Source organism: Ranitomeya variabilis, chromosome 2 (assembly GCF_051348905.1).
Source record: "Ranitomeya variabilis isolate aRanVar5 chromosome 2, aRanVar5.hap1, whole genome shotgun sequence".
In the NCBI taxonomy this organism is placed as follows: Eukaryota; Metazoa; Chordata; class Amphibia; order Anura; family Dendrobatidae; genus Ranitomeya; species Ranitomeya variabilis.
In genome coordinates, this window is record NC_135233.1 from 1,047,744,378 (window position 1) to 1,047,765,596 (window position 21,219).

General features: G+C 43.8%; 1 protein-coding gene across 2 annotated transcripts in view; it reads right to left on the reverse strand.

Moving 5' to 3' along the window:
- The window catches only part of NBAS (NBAS subunit of NRZ tethering complex), a 670,356-nt gene that overhangs the window by 13,002 nt on the left and 636,135 nt on the right, over nt 1-21,219 (reverse strand). The gene's annotated exons all lie outside the window — the stretch shown is intronic.

Genomic DNA, 21,219 nt, shown 5'->3' on the forward strand with positions numbered 1-21,219 from the left:
ATACAGCGCCCCCGCTCAAAGTCAGCAGTCCCTAAATATCCGTGCATGTCCCTATACCCTGCACCCGTACCCATGAACCACCATCACAGGATATACAGCTTATTGCCTATGGTGCTGTGGAGCTGTGTCTATAGGAAGAATGTCTCTTTCTAGGGTGCCAACCTCCGCCTCAGAATATTTCCCTAGCTCTAGGACCTGGGAGGTGCTACTTATGTGTATTATCATTCATTAATATTTTTTCTGTTTTTAATAACATTAAGCATTAAAAGTTACATTTTAAGGGCTGTTTTTCTTTTTGATAGTGGTGTGTTTCCCAAGTGTGCGCCGTATCATGCAGGGACCCACTAACACTGCATTCACACAGCTGTCTTTTGGGACTCTAACATCTGGTTTGTTTTTCTGCAAAGAACAGAATCAAAAGAAAAGTATGGTCTAAACATACATAAGGGATAACATTACTATTCTTGGATTGCAATACGCACACACACTCGGCAAAAAATGCCATTTCATTTTCTAGGATAATAAACAGGGCCATCACATTTAACAGAAGCGCAATGCCGCAGTCATGATGAGACCTTTATTTTCCAGGCAATTTAAATATCAGGTCGCTCCAGACCTAGGAAATATGAAGGTTCAGCTTATACGTTTGTACATAATAACAGCAATGGGAAACGGTGATATCAATATGATTTCTGCTTTTAGGACTAATGGCGCTCCAGCCTCCGACCTGGAGAACAAGTCCCACTTCATTAGTCATGATCTGGTGATCACGGTTTCTACACATTACCCCTAAGTTTATGGTGACCCTGCAGTAAGTGCTACTCCTCCATTGTTACATCAATAAGATTTTATTTATATCCGCCCTCCACTACTCATATTTTGATTGACAGCTCAGGCTTCATAAAGCTAGAGAAGGGCGGAGATAGAAGGAGATCAAGTATGTGGGAAGGTGCACTCAACTGATTGGCCACGCCACGGTGCAGCGAGCGCATGTGCTTGGTTTGAACAGTCATTTTGTGCTGACAGACTCCCTTTTAAGGAGGTATTGTCATTGCAAGGTTATACCACCAATCACTGGAGATTGAACCTCCGGATCTCCCACTGATATTTAAAACAAAGCTACTGAAATACTAATTCAGCTCATTCCCAGCCACTACCTCTCCTGAAAACCAAATGGAGCACTTACAATGCTGCTCCAGAGCACCATATGGATCCCCTACAATACTGCTCCTAAACACCACATGGATCCCCTACAATACCGCTCCTGAGCACCATATGGATCCCCTACATTACTGCTCCTGAGCACCATATGGATCCCCTACATTACTGCTCCTGAACACCACATGGATCCCCTACAATACCGCTCCTGAGCACCATATGGATCCCCTACATTACTGCTCCTGAGCACCATATGGATCCCCTACATTACTGCTCCAGAGCACCATATGGATCCCCTACAATACTGCTCCTAAACACCACATGGATCCCCTACATTACTGCTCCTGAACACCACATGGATCCCCTACAATACCGCTCCTGAGCACCATATGGATCCCCTACATTACTGCTCCTGAACACCACATGGATCCCCTACAATACCGCTCCTGAGCACCATATGGATCCCCTACATTACTGCTCCTGAGCACCACATGGATCCCCTACAATACGGCTCCTGAGCACCATATGGATCCCCTACAATACTGCTCCTGAGCACCATATGGATCCCCTACAATACAGCTCCTGAGCACCATATGGATCCCCTACAATACTGCTCCTGAGCACCATATGGATCCCCTACAATACCGCTCCTGAGCACCATATGGATCCCCTACAATACCGCTCCAGAGCACCAAATGGATCCCCTACAATACCGCTCCAGAGCACCACATGGATCCCCTACAATACTGCTCCTGAGCACCATATGGATCCCCTACAATACGGCTCCTGAGCACCATATGGATCCCCTACAATACTGCTCCTGAGCACCATATGGATCCCCTACAATACGGCTCCTGAGCACCATATGGATCCCCTACAATACTGCTCCTGAGCACCATATGGATCCCCTACAATACCGCTCCTGAGCACCATATGGATCCCCTACAATACCGCTCCAGAGCACCAAATGGATCCCCTACAATACCGCTCCTAAGCACCATATGGATCCCCTACATTACTGCTCCTGAGAACCATATGGATCCCCTACAATACCGCTCCTAAGCACCATATGGATCTGGATCGCCCCCAAGGTGCAGGGCAGTGGGGTACTCGGTACCGGGTCCCTCTATGTTATGTGGATGTCACGGTGGCCCGACCCGGTCCGTGACCCTGCTAAGGGGCGCCCAATTAAAGGTGTAGTTTGTCAAGTGTTCATGACGCCACCTGTGGTATTCGGTCAGGGTGACCGACGCTGCTAGGCGGTCCGCTGGGGTGATGGAATGGCAGCTAGATGGTATACCTTCCCACAGGTGAAGTATGTCCCCAGGGCCTCCCTTGATGAGTAGCTGGTAATGGTGGATGTTGTAAGGTGCGATGAATAACGAGGACACAAAGGTTGCAGTCTCTTTACCTTTTACTGAAGACTTCAGCGTCCACAGTCCAGAGTACCGTTCACAGGGCTGGCTGAGTCCGGCCGGTCCGAAGGCACATCGAGAGTTCCCTTTGCAGGTGGAAATCAGTAGCCTTCCTACTAGCGCCTGTGTGTTGTAGTACCTCCCTGCTGAGCACCACGGGATAGTCCTCACAACTGTCGTGTATATTTCTGATGTTCTTTCTCTCCGTCCCCCAGATGGTATGGATAGGAAGACCCGTATGACGGGGTAGGCCTGGAGCTATTTTATAGGGACCCTAGTGACGCCCCTCTCCCACAATTTGCCTCCGTTGTCAATCATTAGGTTAAAGGTTGGGCAGCCAACTTGGAATTAACTGTCCTGCCGTTGTTTGAAGTAATGCGTAGAGCCTATTACTCCCTCGGTGTTCCGGCCACGGCTACGCGCCTCAGAAGGATGTTGCCGATCTTAAGGCAGGACTCCTCCCGGTGTTATCTCCTTGTGCTGTGATCTCATTTCTCACGTCTCCACAATATACTTCGCTTCTTGTCCTTCCTTAGGATGCTGCCGCAATGAGGTGCAGGCGCAGCTCCGTAACGTTCTATCTCTTGCTATGTCTCTGTCAGGATCCCACCCCTGACAGGGACCTCTGTCTACAGCTCAGATGTTCCTCCTTCTCCCCCTGTCTGCCTGACAGGTCTTCTCTGGGTCGAACCCAGGTAGCTTTCTCACTAACTTCCTATCCAACCCCCAGTTTTACCCTACTGTGAGGAGTGGCCTAATAGATAGAACCTTTTGCTCCCCCTGGTGGCCGGAGTGTGAAGTGTAGTGTGTGACTGTGATACCTGGTCGGGTGAACTCCTTAGTACCATCAGATGTACCATCACTCCCCCTAGTGGAAGAGCGACAATGCTGCAACAACCAGGACTCTGGGGCGCTGCAGATCCCCTACATTACTGCTCCTGAGCACCATATGGATCCCCTACAATACGGCTCCTGAGCACCAAATGGATCCCCTACAATACTGCTCCTGAGCACCACATGGATCCCCTACAATAGGTTCCTGAGCACCATATGGATCCCCTACATTACTGCTCCTGAGCACCATATGGATCCCCTACAATACCGCTCCTGAGCACCACATGGATCCCCTACAATATGGCTCCTGAGCACCATATGGATCCCCTACAATACTGCTCCCGAGCAACATATGGATCCCCTACAACACCGCTCCTGAGCACCATATGGATCCCCTACATTACTGCTCCTGAGCACCATATGGATCCCCTACAATTCCGCTCCTGAGCACCATATGGATCCCCTACATTACTGCTCCTGAGCACCATATGGATCCCCTACAATACCGCTCCTGAGCACCATATGGATCCCCTACAATACTGTTACAGAACACCATATGGATCCCCTACAATACTGTTACTGAGCACCATATGGATCCCCTACAATACCGCTCCTGAGCACCATATGACTCCCCTACAATACTGCTCCTGAACACCATATGGATCCCCTACAATACTGCTCCTGAGCACCATATGGATCCCCTACATTACTGCTCCTGAACACCATATACAGTTAGGTCCATATATATTTGGACAGAGACAACATTATTCTAATTTTGGTTCTAGACATTACCACAATAAATTTTAAACAAAACGATTCAGATTCAGTTGAAGTTCAGACTTTCAGCTTTCATTTGAGGGTATCCACATTAAAATTGGATGAAGGGTTTAGGAGTTTCAGCTCCTTAATATGTGCCACCCTGTTTTTAAAGGGACCAAAAGTAATTGGACAGATTAAATAATTGTAAATAAAATGTTCATTTCTAGTACTTCGTTGAAAATCCTTTGTTGGCAATGACTGCCTGAAGTCTTGAACTCATGGACATCACCAGATGCTGTGTTTCCTCCTTTTTGATGCTCTGCCAGGCCTTCACTGCAGTGGTTTTCAGTTGCTGTTTGTTTATGGGCCTTTCTGTCTGAAGTTTAGTCTATAACAAGTGAAATGCTGCTCAATTGGGTTGAGATCAGGTGACTGACTTGGCCATTCAAGAATATTCCACTTCTTTGCTTTAATAAACTCCTGGGTTGCTTTGGCTTTATGCTTTGGGTCATTGTCCATCTGTAGTATGAAACGACGACCAATCAGTTTGGCTGCATTTGGCTGGATCTGAGCACACAGTATGGCTCTGAATACCTCAGAATTCATTCGGCTGCTTCTGTCCTGTGTCACATCATCAATAAACACTAGTGACCCAGTGCCACTGGCAGCCATGCATGCCCAAGCCATCACATTGCCTCTGCAGTGTTTTACAGATGATGTGGTATGCTTTGGATCATGAGCTGTACCACGCCTTCGCCATACTTTTCTCTTTCCATCATTCTGGTAGAGGTTGATCTTGGTTTCATCTGTCCAAAGAATGTTCTTCCAGAACTGTGCTGGCTTTTTTAGATGTTTTTTAGCAAAGTCCAGTATAGCCTTTTTATTCTTGATGCTTATGAGTGGCTTGCACCGTGCAGTGAACCCTCTGTATTTACTTTCATGCAGTCTTCTCTGTATGGTAGATTTGGATATTGATACGCCGACCTCCTGGAGAGTGTTGGTCACTTGGTTGGCTGTTGTGAAGGGGTTTCTCTTCACCATGGAGATTATTCTGCGATCATCCACCGCTGTTGTCTTCCGTGGGCACCCAGGTCTTTTTGCATTGATGAGTTCACCAGTGCTTTCTTTCTTTCTCAGGATGTACCAAACTGTAGATTTTGCCACTCCTAATATTGTAGCAATTTTTCAGATGGGTTTTTTTCTGTTTTCGCAGCTTAAGGATGGCTTGTTTCACCTGCATGGAGAGCTCCTTTGACCGCATGTTTACTTCACAGCAAAACCTTCCAAATGCAAGTACCGCACCTCAAATCAACTCCAGGACTTTTATCTGCTTAATTCAGAATGACATAATGAAGGGATTGCCCACAACTGTCCATGAAATAGCCTTGGAGTCAATTGTCCAATTACTTTTGGTCCCTTTAAAAACAGGGTGGCACAGGTTAAGGAGCGGAACCTCCTAAACCCTTCATCCAATTTTAATGTGGATACCCTCAAATGAAAGCTGAAAGTCTGAACTTCAACTGCATCTGAATTGTTTTGTTTAAAATTCATTGTGGTAATGTCTATAACCAAAATTAGAAAAAGGTTGTCTCTGTCCAAATATATATGGACCTAACTGTAGATCCCCTACAATACTGCTCCTGAGCACCATATGGATCCCCTACAATACTGTTACTGAACACCATATGGATGACTTAAAATACCACTACTGAACACAATATGGATGAGCTTTAAAGACAGGGAGCCTGGCCAGCTGGAATAAATTTCTTACAAGGCAGCTGAATGATGCGTCCAATTTATTAAGAGGCATGCGCCTCTAAATTTGTCACATCTTACTCCAGCGCACTTTTCATGTCTAATCCTGAATCGGGACCATAAAATCTTGTGCAGAATAGGCACCTGTACCCGAAACTACACCTGCGGTACCTGAGCCTAAAACCCCTCTTGCAGTGCTTGATTAACAAACCACTCCGGCTGGACCTGATCCTAAAATCACACCTGCCGTACCTGAGCCTGAAACCGCTTTGGCTATAAGTGAACCAGAAACCGCTCTGGCGGTACCTGAACCCGAAACCGCTCTGAGGGTACCCGAGCCTGAAACAGCTCAGGCGGTACATGAACTGGTACCTGTGCTTACTACCTTTTCCCGTCTGCAGTAGCACTACTATCCATTCCATCATTATTCGATCCCACCTTGTGCCTACTGTCCTGACCCTTGGGTTCAGCTGCCGTGGTACCGGGATCTGTCCTGGAGTAGCATCTGGTGTCCACCTGTGGCCCAAGTCTAACCACACCATCAGGGGCTCTAGTGAAAATCCAGGTGGTGGCCTAGTTATACCCTCCAGGCTCTCCCCGATCCGTGGCGCTCCACGTGTGTGTGACAGACTCCACAAGTGCAGTGCCGAGTGGTAGACATTTTATATACAATCGGGTGCATGAGCTTGAGTTTGCTATAAGGTTTTTCGGTAAAACTAGAAAACAGCACAGGAGACTAGATAAGAAGACTCTGATCAATAAAGACAAAGGGAGAAGCCTAAATTATACAGATCATATACTCGTCATCCTACAGGTGGAAATTTTGGGACAGAGATTAAATAATGATAGCCAGAACTAGAAAGACGATGCCAATTTCTTTGCGATGTACCAGTCTGTATAATTACTGAACTTGGTTTCTAGAGCTGTAAGTTAATGATGTGGCCTCCGCAGATATCACCCCAGCGCAGACACAGCGGCCTGATGTTCACTCTTTTATGGCCATTTCTGATTGTGCTAAATGGCTGTAGAGTCGGAGGGAAAATATCTATAGCAATTGGGAGAAAACAAAGGAGGTTCTGAGCCGCGGCGTGAGCGTGTGCCAGCCTATTCACATGAAAAGTGCATCACATTAATATCTGAGAGAGCCTCCGAAGCCATTTCTGCTGGAATGAAAGAGAAGGCACAATCCTCGGGATCAGCAATTCCACGCCATCCTTTTTAACTATAAACATCCATAAAAGTGTCAGCAGCCCCTAACAAATGGCTAAATAATACATGGTATCAGCAAGCGGCACGCCGTCTTACACACAGCTACGGCGTGAGCTGCGCCAGCACTGTGTCACTGAATCAATAGTCTATGATTTCCTCTGCCTGCTGCTATTTGCTCTCTTTCTACTTAATATAAACAGGAATCGACTCTTCCCGGTACGCTGCGGAGCACGAATGCCGCAGGTTTCTTTCATCCTATAACTAAATGGATTTATATAAATATAAAGCCCCCTACGCTCTGCACAGCCATCCTGGAAGCTTGTCTGATGATTATGTATGGCGGTCAGTAGATCTGATAGTCAATAACACATCTTCTAGATAAAAGACGGTGGAAAGTCACCAGCACCTCCTTATAGGACAGATTATGGGTAGCGATGAGCGATCGTGCTCGGGTAAGGTGTTATCTGAGCATGCTTGGGTACTAACAGAGTGCCTTCGGCGTACTCAAAAATTATGTTCCAGTCCCCACGGCTGCATGTCTCGCTGCAGTTCGACAGCCGCAACACATGCTGGGATTGCCTAACAAACAGACAATCCCTACAGCTGTGAGACATTCAGCCACAGGGACTCTAACATAGTTTTTGAGCACGCCGAAGACACTCAGCACACTCGAATAATGCCTTATCCAATCACGCACGCTCATCACTAGGGCAACACGGAGGCTCAGTGGTTAGCACTGCAGCCTTGCAGAGCTGTGGTCCTGGGTTCAAATCCCACCAAGGACAACATCTGCAAGGAGTTTGTATGTTCTCCCCGTGTTTGCACACTATAAAGACATACTGATAGGGAATTTAGATTGTGAGCCCCATTGGGGACAGCGATGATAATGTATTTAAAAGCGCTGTGGAATAAGATAGCGCTATATAAGCAAAGCAAAATAAATAAATCACTAGTACTGATGAGCGAGTATACTTGTTGCTCGGGTTTTCCCGAGCACGCTCGGGTGGTCTCTGAGTATTTGTGACTGCGCCGAGACTGCATGATTTACAGCTACTAGACAGCTTGAATATATGTGGGGATTCCCTAGCAACCAGGCAACCCCCACACGTACTTAGGCTGGCTAATAGCTGTAAATCATGCAGCTTTGTCAACAAAAACTAAATCCCCGAGCAGTCACAAATACTTGGAGAACACCCGAGCGTGCTCTGGAAAACCCGAGCAACGAGTATACTCGCTCATCACTAATCACTAGTTATGGGGCAATTTGTAGGAGTTATCACCTTTTTAGGTGTAAGATGTTTTAACTGATTTGCTATAAGAAGAGCTGTAGAAACTTGCTTTACAGCAGGCACCTAAATGCAAAAAAAAGAAACTAAAAAAGAAAGTGCCTCATATCGGAGGGCCTTGTGAGTAGAGATGAGCGAATTTGCTCGGATCCCTCCTTATTCGGCAAGCTATAGCGCTTAGGCCAGCTTCATATTGTGTTAGTGCAGTCCGTTCAACGCATGCATCAAACGGACTGCGCAACGCTAGTGCCTTTTAAAGATCGCGTTATGTGATCGTGCTAGCGCAGATGCTCCATCTGTGCTAGCGGTGACGGACCCCGAAAACGTTGCAGACCTCGTCTGAGGGTCCATCACAGAATGACGGCACATCGCTAACGCATGCCGATTATGACATGCGTTAGCGATGCGCTACATAATGGTAGTCAATGGGTGCGCTAACGCATCCGTTACATAGCGTTAGTGCTGCTATGTAACGGATGCCGTCAGCGCATTGCCATTAATGCAATGTGAACCTAGCCTTACCGAATAAGCTGCAGAGGGGGCCTGGATCGCTCCGGCTGATCAGCTGTTCGGCTCCGTAGCTGCATGTGTCGCAGCTGTGTGACAGTCACAACACATGCATGGAGAGCCTGATTGTTGGGCTTTCCATGTATGTATTGTGACAGTGAAACAGCCACGACACATGCAGCTGCGGAGCCGAACAGCTGCAGCGATCCAGGTAGCCAGGTTCCCTCCGCAGCTTATTCGGTAAGCGCTATAGCTTGCTGAATAAGGAGGGAGCCAAACAAATTCGCTCATCTCTACTTGAGCATACTCTGTGACATGTGCAGAGATCACTGTTCAGGGAGAGGTAGGAGGGAGGTGGAGCTGCCAGACGCACTCTTAAAAAAATTAAAAAAAATCTCAAATCGTTTTTTGCTGAAGAGCAGATGGACTGCCATCACAGTGAGGTGTCAGGTTACACTGCGTGTTACTGAGAGGAGAGCGGGGAGGATGAGTGAGAAAACAAGAGGGAGATTAAAAAAAAAGCTGGTGCTGAGCTTTGAAACAAATCTTTTACCTGATCCCAGAGCTGGATTCACATCTACATAGCTTAGTACTGATACATAATTTCCTCCAAACTGTTTAATCTTTGTAAAAACTAAGAAATGAAGAGTAGGAATACTGCTCTGTGAACTAAGATGGCATAGGAACTAGTCTTTTCCCACCAGTCGCCGACCCACACTGCCCTCTTTGAGACTTGGTGACTCTGATGAGCGTTATCGTTACTGAAGTGACCACTGTTCAGAGCCGCTGGGTCTCACAGAGCGCAGTGTAAGCCGGGAGTGGCTGCTGCTGCTAAAAGCCTATGTTACTCACAACGAGTCTCCATGGCTTTTAATATCGGAATCGAGGAACGTCAATGGAATCGCTGGACTACGTTGGACCTGTCTTGTTTTACTCTTTCTTTTTATGTTTTTCAGGTTTCCATTTGTGGACTACGCCAGATTACCTGGACTAAGTCGAACCTGAATGTTTTTTTATAAATTGGTGAATTAGGGAAAAAGTCGGGGAGTATTCATTCAAATAAAGTATCATTTGGTGTGCGTTTTTTTTTTAAATTACTGGTTTATTAATGGGGGTGTGTGTGATAGACACCTCTACATTACTAACACCAGGGGCTTGATGTCAGCTGTGTTTTGGGACAAGTCACAGCTGACATCAACCCCAACTACCATTACCCAGATTGCAATCGCAGCAATGCAATTGTGAAGAGTAAAGGCAAAGCGTTAAAAATGAAGCATCTAATGTGATGCACTACTTCTGGGTCAGCTAGTGGCTGGTATTTTTAGGCTGGGAAGCGCCCAATAACCATGTGCCTCCCCAGCCTGATAGTATCAGCTCTCAGCTGTCTGCTTTATCCTTGATGGTTATCAAATAGATCAATAGATTGCCTTATTATTTATGACAACTAGATTTAATTTACACAGAGTTTTATTAGAACATGCAAAGGGTGATGTTAAAAACATATACCATATGGATGGCAAACGCATGACATACGGATGGTAGGCGAGAAAAAAAACAAACTTGCATGACACTTGCCAATTGTTCTGCTGAAAATCTACGCAGATATGAGTGAACTCCTAATGAATAAAAAGTCACTACGGATGTTGCAGAGCTCAGGTTACGTCCCGCATCCCACTGCCTGATCAATCTCATATTACGCTTTTACAGGGCGATATCATTTAATGATTGACAGCCTTCTCTCAATAAGCAGAGATGGCTGTCAATCACTGATTAGGAACGCCCACCGGACTCCTAAACCCTCAAATTTGAACAAACTAAAGTTATACCAAATCTTTCCCCATAAAGCAGCCGCTCCGCTTCTTCTGCGTTATAATACACTGCTGGTAGATTAGACTGCATGTTCAACCTGCCATGTTCCCTTTAAGGACTTTTCCATGTTCCTGCTCCTCCTCTGTGCTCAATGTTTAGAGCAAAGAAAAGAAAATTCCTGTTGCACATTATCTCATGGGCACAATACCTGCATTGGTCTTTACTTTGCCACCTCTAAATACTATCACCCACTCATTTTTCTATTGTTACTGCACTCTTATTGTACCTGATTACATAGTGCAGCAGGACACGTCGGAGCTACACGAACCCCAGACAACAATTATTATTATTAATAATAACAATAATTGCAGCTTTGTTACATTTCCTCGCCTTCAAGGCAACTCGTCACTTTAAGGTATCAATACACTGTAACTGATAATTGCCCTTACACTAGGAACAGTTAATGGAGAAGAAAAAAAAAATTATAATTAAATATATATATATATATATATATATATATATATATATATATATATATATATATATATATACATATATATATATATATATACATACACATACACATATATATATACATATATATATATATTTTTTTTTTATTATTTTTTTTCCAGCAATTTGTTTCTCTGCCATCTTGGTCTCAAATTTTGGTAAGAATTTTTCCTCCTCATATACAGTGGGTATGGAAAGTATTCAGACCCCTTTACATTTTTCACTCTGTTTCATTGCAGCCATTTGGTAAATTCTCATTAAAGTACACTCTTCACTCCATCTTGACTGAAAAAAAACCCAGAAATGTAGAAACTTTTGCAAATTTAATAAAAAGGAAAAGCTGAAATATCACATGGTCATAAGTATTCAGACCCTTTGCTCAGACACTTATATTTAAGTCACATGCTGTCCATTTCCTTATGATCCTCCTTGAGATGGTTCTACCCCTTCATTGGAGTCCAGCTGTGCTTAATTAGGGACTAAGCTTTAAGGTACCTTCACACGAAACGACTTTGTAACGATATCGCTAGCAATCCGTGACGTTGCAGCGTCCTCGCTAGTGATATCGTTTAGTTTGACACGCAGCAGCGATCAGGATCCTGCTGTGATGTCGCTGGTCGCTGAATAAAGTCCAGAACTTTATTTGGTCGTCCGATCGCCGTGTATCGTCGTGTTTGACAGCAAAAGCAACGATACCAGCTATATTTTACACTGGTAACCAGGGTAAACATCGGGTTACCAAGCGCAGGGCCGCGCTTAGTAACCCGATGTTTACCCTGGTTACCAGCGTAAAAGTAAAAAAAACAAACAGTACATACTCACCTGCGCGTCCCCCAGCGTCTGCTTCCTGACACTTACTGAGCGCCGGCCCTAAAGTGAAAGTGAAAGCACAGCGGTGACGTCACCGCTGTGCTGTTAGGGCCGGAGCTCAGTCAGTGTCAGGAAGCAGACGCTGGGGGACGCGCAGGTGAGTATGTACTGTTTGTTTTTTTTACTTTTACGCTGGTAACCAGGGTAAACATCGGGTTACTAAGCGCGGCCCTGCGCTTAGCAACCCGATGTTTACCCTGGTTACCCGGGGACCTCGGCATCGTTGGTCGCTGGAGAGCGGTCTGTGTGACAGCTCCCCAGCGATCAAACAGCAACGCTGCAGCGATCGGCATCGTTGTCGCTATCGCTGCAGTCGCTTCGTGTGAAGGTACCTTTACAGCTTGAAATGTATAGATCCATGTCCTTTTATCTTTCTCCCCCATCACCTCCTGTGTCTACTTCCCCTTCTTCCCCACCTTTAGCCATGTTTTTGTTCTTATAATTTTATTTTTTTCTAATTAAGAGTCATATTTTAACTATACATAATTAAGCGTCTGCTGGAACCCCCTTGTTTTACCTCTGCTTGTTGTCCAGCTGCCGATCTGGAATCCGCACACCACATTTTCTTGATGGAGGTTTTCAATTTTGCTCCACCTGGTGAGTTGAATAATCCCTCTCACCTTAACCTTTTTTCATTACAGCTACACTACCTAACAATATCTTCCATGCTGCTGCTTTCTAGTAAGTATATACTCATCTTAGCGCTGGATTTACAGCTACACTGCTTAACAATATCTTCCATGCTGCTGCTTTCTAGTAAGTATATAATCACCTTAGTGCTGGATTTACAGCTACACTGCTTAACAATATCTTTTATGCTGTTGCTTTCTAGTAAGTATATAGTCTCTGAATATGTGCTGCATAAAGAAAGGGAGAGAAAGAATTTCTCATAACTGTGTGCGCTGTGTATGATAGACATCATAGCAGCTGGTTACCACCTACCAGCTCAGAGGCAACTAAAATTAGTGATAAAACCCGGAGATGAGAAAGTAGGTGAAAATGTAGGATACAAGTCACATAATGGCCAGAAATAATGTTATGCCTCATGTCCACACATACAGCCTATTCTGAACAAGTCACCTAAAACACAGTGCTTACCATGGTGGCTCAGTGGTTAGCACTGTTGCTTTGCAGTGCTGGGTCAATTCCCACTAAGGACAACATCTGCAAGGAGTTTGTATGTTTTATTCGAGTTTATGTGGGTTTCCTCCAATTTATATTTTGAGCCCCAATGGGGCCAGAGATGATAATGTCTGTACTTCTCTGTGGAATAAATGGCGCTATATAAGTGAGAAAATAAATTAAAACCGAAACACTTGACACCATGTCATTTTTGGGTTGTTTTTAATAACTTAAAAATAAATATAAAAATAAATGTCTGCAACACTCAGCTCAGCTTCCAATACTGCAGTCTGATGCCACCACCCATACCTGTCTATGCAGGGCACTTGCAGTTCTTGCATCAGAAAACCTCTTTTCCAGCCTCTATAAAACATTATTCCAATAATATAAAAAAAAATGAAAAAAAATACCTGAAGTAATATAGAAAAGCTACTCAGAATTGACAATCTCTGCTCGGCTGCATCTGTAGATGTGCACACAACTGCTTATTTCCACAGTGACTTGAAATAGAAGCAGATCAACTGTGCAGCTTCTTGGCAGCGGCACACCGAAGGGGCAAAGTATGGCAGGAGATAAAAGCGGAGCCTCGTCTCCCTCAGCCAAGTGGTCTATATTTCACATCCTCTTCAGAGTACGGATGATTCCTAAATGCAGGATAAATGAGAGGGGATGAGGCATCCGCTGTATATCAGCACTACAATAAATGATGCCGGATTCACCCCTCCGGAGACGAGCACCGAGGCTCAGCCGTTCACATGACAGATGTCATAGATCCGCCAGGACCAGCAGTGTTACTATAGAGTGGAAGGATCACTAGGCTCAAATGACACACAAAAAATCTAACATTTCTTCTAGATTCACGGCTTACACAGTATACTGATCTCTTCTAGATGTGGTTTATTATTTAATGACCTTCAGCTCGATCTTGAGCCATGGCAACTTGATGGATGAACGCTCTTGAAGGACGATCCATCTTGTACAAGCCTAGATAGGTCCACCAGGGTCTTCTCCACCGTCATCTTGATAGTATCAAGCCATCGGGTTGTTGATCTTCCTCTTCACCTTCTTCCTTCTTATTCTTCCGACCATGATGTTCTTTTCCAGTGATCGCTCTCTTCGTATGATGTGTCCAAAGTCTTAGCTTGGTGATCCTTGTTTTGAGTGACGTCTGGCTCAATTTGTTCCCAAATGGATTATTATGTTCTTCTTGCCATCCATGGTATTGATAATATCCTTCTCCAGCACCACAAGGCGTTGATTCTTCATATGCGGTTTATAAGGGAATATAAACCAATTTTATAATGAGAAACTCTGCATTTACATCCCTACTATCTCCGAGATGATCTGCTTGCTGTTTGTTTATCTTGCATAAATTTAGAGCATCGTCTCTTCATCCATTTGGGGGCTTGCAAGAAAAAAAATCCATCTACATGGTCAGAAAACAATCCAAAATGATGCATACAGCGTTGCCCAAATGTCTTTTATACTTTTAGGCTGAATTCACACTAGGCAGATTTTGTTGCATAAATGTCTGGTGTGAATGTCACCCTCAGGGTAAATCCAGAAAACTGGCAATTTTGCAAGACTTTGTCCTTAAATAGTTAGCGGATGTCTCCCTATGTATTGCAAAGTGTAATGCCCACAATAAAAATCTGCAGCACGATGGCCAGGTTGATCATACGCTCAGCGTTGAGACTTTTCCAGCTAAGTATGGAAACACTTTTCAAAAACTGCATGTGTTGTACCGTAGAGATCTGCACCAGACAACAATGCAACAATTCGACTACAACCAAACCCGGACATAATGTCTGGGAATATTTTTTTATAATTTTTTAGAAAAAAAACCAACTTTTTTTAATTTAGTTTCAACTAAAAATTACCAATTTCTTCAGATGTCTTTCCTTTGGTTTTTCATTGCTTCCAGCTTGGTGCCAAAGGCACTGGCCATCGCTGCAGCGACAGTGGCCGTACATGCGTAGTTCACTCCTAGTGAGTGTGTAAGCTCTGCCCTGAGGCTGGTCGGGATCGCTGAAGAACACAGGTCAAAATCCCGGCCAAACTCTATCCAGCCTCGGTGGGGTGACGATGCTGCTAGCACATTTTGGTTCCTTCTACCTCACCATAACCTTACTGGGTACCTAGCCTACACAGTGGTGTAACTTGAAGCTTTTGGGCCCCAATGCAAACTATCCAATAGGACCCCCAACTATCATAGGTCTTTTAAAGGGAATCTCTCAGTAGGATCAACCCTCCTAAGATGTTTATATGGTTAAATAGGTCATAGGAAGCTGAATAATATGATACCTTGATATTTGCAATCTGATGTCTTATTCCAAAGAAATCCACATTTTTCTGAATATGTAAATAAGCTGTTAAGATCTATGGGCAAGACATAGATCTCCCCGACGAGTCTGTCTCCAGATCATCCAATGATTTCCCTACAAATCTATGTTTTTATTATATGCTTTAAAGATCTGTGTGCCAGAGAAGGATCTTCACTAAAGTCTGCCTCCAGTGCAGATTTTAATTCTTAGCCATGCCCCTGTATGTAAATTGCTCCTTATGTGGCTACAATGTATGGGCTCCTGGTATGAGTCACTGGAGTGGTCACATGGGGATACCTATCTGGAGCCCACACATTCTAGCCACATAAGGAGAAATGAGCAATTAACATACAGGGCGTGGCTATGGAGTAAAATTTCGCTTTGGAGGCAGACTCTAGTGAAGGTCCTTCTCTGGCACAGAGATCTTTTCAGCTCATTTGAATAGTTATAAAAACATGGATTTCTAGGGAACCATTCATCGGATCCTGTACATAAAGGTATTATTTGATTCAACTTTATATGACCTACATGCCCATATAGACGGCTTAGGAGGGCTGATCCTACTGATAGACGCCCTTTAATAGTAATAGCCTTTTAACATAGGGTAAATGGACCTCTTGTGCCCCACTAATTTGCAGGACCTGGGTGCGATGGCAATCCCTGGGGCTATTATAGTTATGGCTCCTGGATTTACATAGTGTGGTCTTCTAAAACATTGGTAAAATAGCTGAACTCTAGGACTCTACATTTTAACTCTTGACATACACGAGGTAAGAAACTTCTGGAAAATCCCTAATTAAAAGCAGAAAATCCCCAGAACAGAGACCCCAGGAGACAATGTATAAAACGAGAGAGAATTTAAAAGCCTGAATTTCTGATTAGCGGGATATTGTATCTTTCGTTTCTCTGAAGACCAGCGAATCTGCGCAGGGAATTAGTGACTCATTAGCGAGTATTGGCCTGCACACAGGACCCGCACTATTAATGTATAATTATCCAGGAATCCATGTCCAACTCCTGCACAGAATGGAGTGTGCTATTGTTTCCTATGTATTTACTTATTATCTGGATGATTTATGGCTAACCGTACGATGTATGACCTAGGAGCTGGCAAAAATTGTGAAAATTACACCAAATTTATGACCATGGGACATGCACTGTAGTAGAAATTTGGGACATCTGCTGTACTTTTACCCAAATATTTTGCAGAAACAAAATCGCCAACATCTTTGGTCAATTTGGTGCATATTAGGACTCCCCTTTCCTATACTTTCCCAAAATATTAAGTCACATGTTACATAGGTTGAAAAATGACCTAGGTCCATCAAATTGATCCTTTCCCCACCAGTTGTAAAGTGTAGAAAAGTGCCTAGAACACACAAAGAGGAGATGTACATATAAAAAAACAGTCCAAAGATACATTTATACAGGTCGGACATGCTGCAAATAAGGATGTTAAATCCAGAATGATTTCATAGCACCAGACGCTCTGGAGAAAATGAGATATTCATTGCAAATTCACTCCTTGCATTGCTGATAAATTTGCGGTAAATCAGATGCAGTTTCGTAGCCGATAGTTCCCCAGTGATTCCAGCCCCATGGAAGAGTAATGATGTATAACTTGGCTGAGGATCGCAACGTAATGGTCGGACTGGCTGTCGGCTCTACCCACCCGAGTGTGAGAGCTGCATAGAAATACATGCTATCACGCTCGGATCGGGACAGCCACCGGACACTCTGAGCATTGAGTTGTGACCCTCGTCCGAGTTATACGGCAGTCTACCTCTTCCCTAAAGGTGATATGAGTTGGAGTATCAAAATATCAAAAGCATCTTTTATCTTTTTGTGCACTAATGCCAAACAGCCAACACTGGATTGAAAGTGGTTGTTTCATCGGTATTTTTTGCACCTGTGTTTTACCATCATTAATCGGTTCCGCCGCACCCTGCTAGTGCATTTGGTTGGAGGCTTCAGCAGGTAATCATCTCTGCATTTTTCACTGTGACTTTTGACTGTTGGGACTGCTAGCGATGCAAAGAAGTGCCTCGTTAGAAGGGCGCTGTGGCTGTGTGCCTGCCTGAAGTCTACTCATTGTCTGTGGGATGGCCATGGATAGCTGGGTGGTTTGTTTAGATATGTTTGGCATCTCTACAGACAATCATTGGAGCAGCGGTGTCGATGTACAGCCACTTATTTATTCTAATAGGGCAGCGGGGGTCCCAGTTAGGAAGTTATTGTTTATCTTGTGTATGGGCAATAATTTGCCAAGATAGGAAAGTCAACATCTTACACCTATAACTAGTAAAGAAGATCCGCCGACGGGCGACTACAATTATTCCAATGCGTCACCACTAGAACACTGTGCTAAAAGCACAGCACTGTGAAAGATGCGGATGGAAATGTGCACATAAGACTATTTTTCATATTTGTTTCACCAGGTCTCGTCTGATCGGAGCGCAGGAGAAGATCTTCACTTTGCAGACAAATAGCGGCTGTGGTTAGAGAATGTTTCGGAATGATTGCACAGAGCCATATACAAATCTGAGAGGCTGAGATGCAGGTGCCTTCAATCACCGCCAATGTCTCCTGAATGTGTGCAATTATTACTGTAAATGAGTCAGAGACGTCGCCTACGTAATGTCAGGACAGTCAAAGGAACCGAAAGTGACGACCATGAAACCTGAGAAGCTCAGCTCATTATATCCTGCTCGGAAAACACTTAAGTATTTGGATGGGAAAAATACAGAACACAGAAATATTACATAAAAACAAGACAATTCCACTAATCGGGCACGAAAAAAAAAAAACCGGATGGGTAACGGATTCTAAAAATCGTTTCGATTAATTGATGACCAGGGAAAAGTATATAAAAAATAAACCAAGATGAAAAGACACTCTGGGAAAACTGCCTAGGAGAAAAGATTTATTGGAGTGCACAATACCATGCTAGTTTACATAGGCCACTGCCGGACCCCACTCCCCTAAATCAGCTATCCCCAGCTATATACACACTGAATTGTCTAACGAGCTCGTCAAAGTCAGTTGTGCAGATTTGTACAGGTATGTTTCTATTAATCTGATGTCACTGCCACAGTTACGGAATGCAATTGTCCTCCTGACATCAGATGCCCCGCTTCCCTGCTTATTTATCGACGATCATTTTTCTTTGAAAATAAGAAAGGGTCTTATATTACTTTTTGCTCCAAAAGATTGATTAGGACTTATTTTCATGGGATGTCTTATTTTTTTTTCCAGGAACAACAATCCCCATTTACTCTAGCACAAAGAATCAACATTTATTTAACCCCTTCACGCCGCAGCCCTTTTTCTTTCGCTTTTGTGATTGTTTTTCGCTCCCCTTCTTCTCAGAGCCATAGCTTTTTTTTATTTTCCGTCAATATGGCCATGTGAGGGCTTGTTTTTTGCGGGATGAATTGTACTTTTGAACGACACCATTGGTTTTACCATATCGTGTACTGGAAAACGGGAAAAAAATTCCAAGTGTGGTGAAATTGAATAAAAAAGTGCAATTCCACAACTGTTTTTTTTTTTAATTTTTTTTTACCATGTTCACCAAATGCTAAAACTGACCTTCCATTATGATTCTCCAGGTCATTACGGGTTTGTAGAAACCAAAAATATATAGGTTCTTTTGTATTTAAGTGGTGAAAAAAAAAATCCAAAGTTTGTTAAAGAAAAAAAAATTCCCGTAGTGTCTCCATTTTTCGTGGTCTGTGGTTGGTTGAGGGCTTATTTGCTGCGTGCCGAGCTGATGTTTTTAATACCATTTTGGTGCAGATATGATCTTTTGATCGTCCATTATTGCTTTTTAATGCAATGTTGGTGGCGACAAAAAAAAATGTAATTCTGGTGTTTTTACTTTTTTTGCATTGCCGTTTACCAATCGAATTAATTCCTTTTATAGCTTGATTGATCGGGTGATTCTGAATGCGGCAATACCAAATACGTGTATTTATTTTTTTTAATTGTTTTATTTTGAATGGTGAGAGTGGAGGGTGATTTTAACTTTAATGTTTTTAAAAAAAATTTTTTTTACCTTTTAACTTGCTTTTAGTCTCCATGGGATCAGATAGCCTGTGTGTAGCAGAATGCTCACTCGCTATGAACACCAACTGCTGGGCAGCGCTCATAGCAAACCGACAATGACAAGCTCGAGGTCTCCTGCCGACTCCGAGTTGTCATGCTAACCCATCGGCGGCCTGCGGTCACGTGAGATGGGAGGGATTAATGACGCGATTTCAGCAAGATCACATTAACAGCCGCCGTCAGAGATGGACAGCGGCATTTAACGGGTTAACAGCCGCACGTGGATCGCAATTCTACCTGCGGCTGTGAGGAGCACATGTCAGCTGTTCAAAACAGCTGACATGTGCCGGGAGCCAAAACCAAAGGGATAGTCACATCATGCGCTGTACATGTACAGTGCATGTTGTGAAGGGGTTAAATTAATTAATTAATGAGAATGGCGAGTCCAAACTTTTGGTCTGCGCTGTGTGTGTATATATATATATATATATATATATATATATATATATATATACACACATACATACACACACACATACAGCACATACACATACAAATGTATATACACTTACACTCACTGCACGCACGGTACATACCAGTCTGTATCCTCTTCAGTTCCTCTAGACTCCTGCAGTTAAAGCTTTGGTGACATCATGGTCACAAGTCTGTGATGTCACCAAAGGTCTATAAGCAGTCATTTCCCCCAGAATAGGAATGCTGGGGTCCTCTAAGAGAGCGGAGACCCTGAGCTATTGCCCATTTCCCCCCCTTTGTCCTAATGCAGGCCCTGCATGTCAGGATGTCTACTCTGTAGTTTTTCTGGACTCCTGCAGTTAAATGATATTTGGTGACATCTCCAAAGGTTCTAAAGCAGTTTTAATCTCAAAGTCGAAATGCTGGGGGACCCTAAGAAAGTGGGGGGCCCTGAGCAACTGACCAGCTTGCCCCAAACACTGGTCCTGACTGTAACTAGGGCTTAGGGAAACAATATACACACATCAGGTATTTTGTAGGCTTATACTCAGGTGTATGAGTAATGAGTTATAGTGATAATGATGATTATTTTCATATGCAATTCGGTTTGCAACACAGTCATTAACTTGAGCAGAAACAGCTATGTATGAGGCTTGAAACCGGCTAAGGAACAGCTAGACTCTGCTACAAAAGTGAAATTGTGGAAGGCAGTTTCATTTCCCAGGTCATACACCATGGTAAGACTAAGCACAGCAACAAGACACAGGGTGGTTATACTGCATCAGCCAGGTCTTTCCCAGGCAAAGATTACAAAGCAGATGAGGTTTAAAATGGTGCTGTTCAATCTCTTCTGAAGAAAGACCAAAAAATGGGCAACACTGAAGACCACAGACGCAGAGGTTAGTCAAGGAAACTTTGTTTAGCAAATGAAAGCCATATCAAGCTTATTTCTCTTTGAAATCAGAAGATGTCCAGCAGTGCCTTCAGCTCAGAATCTACTGTTTGACCAGACGTCTGACCAGAAGTGGTGTTTATGGAAGAACTATGGCCAAAAAGCCAGATCTTCGACATGGAAATAAGGCCAAGCGCCTCAACTATGCACAAAAACATAGAAACTGAGGTCCAGAAAAATCACTA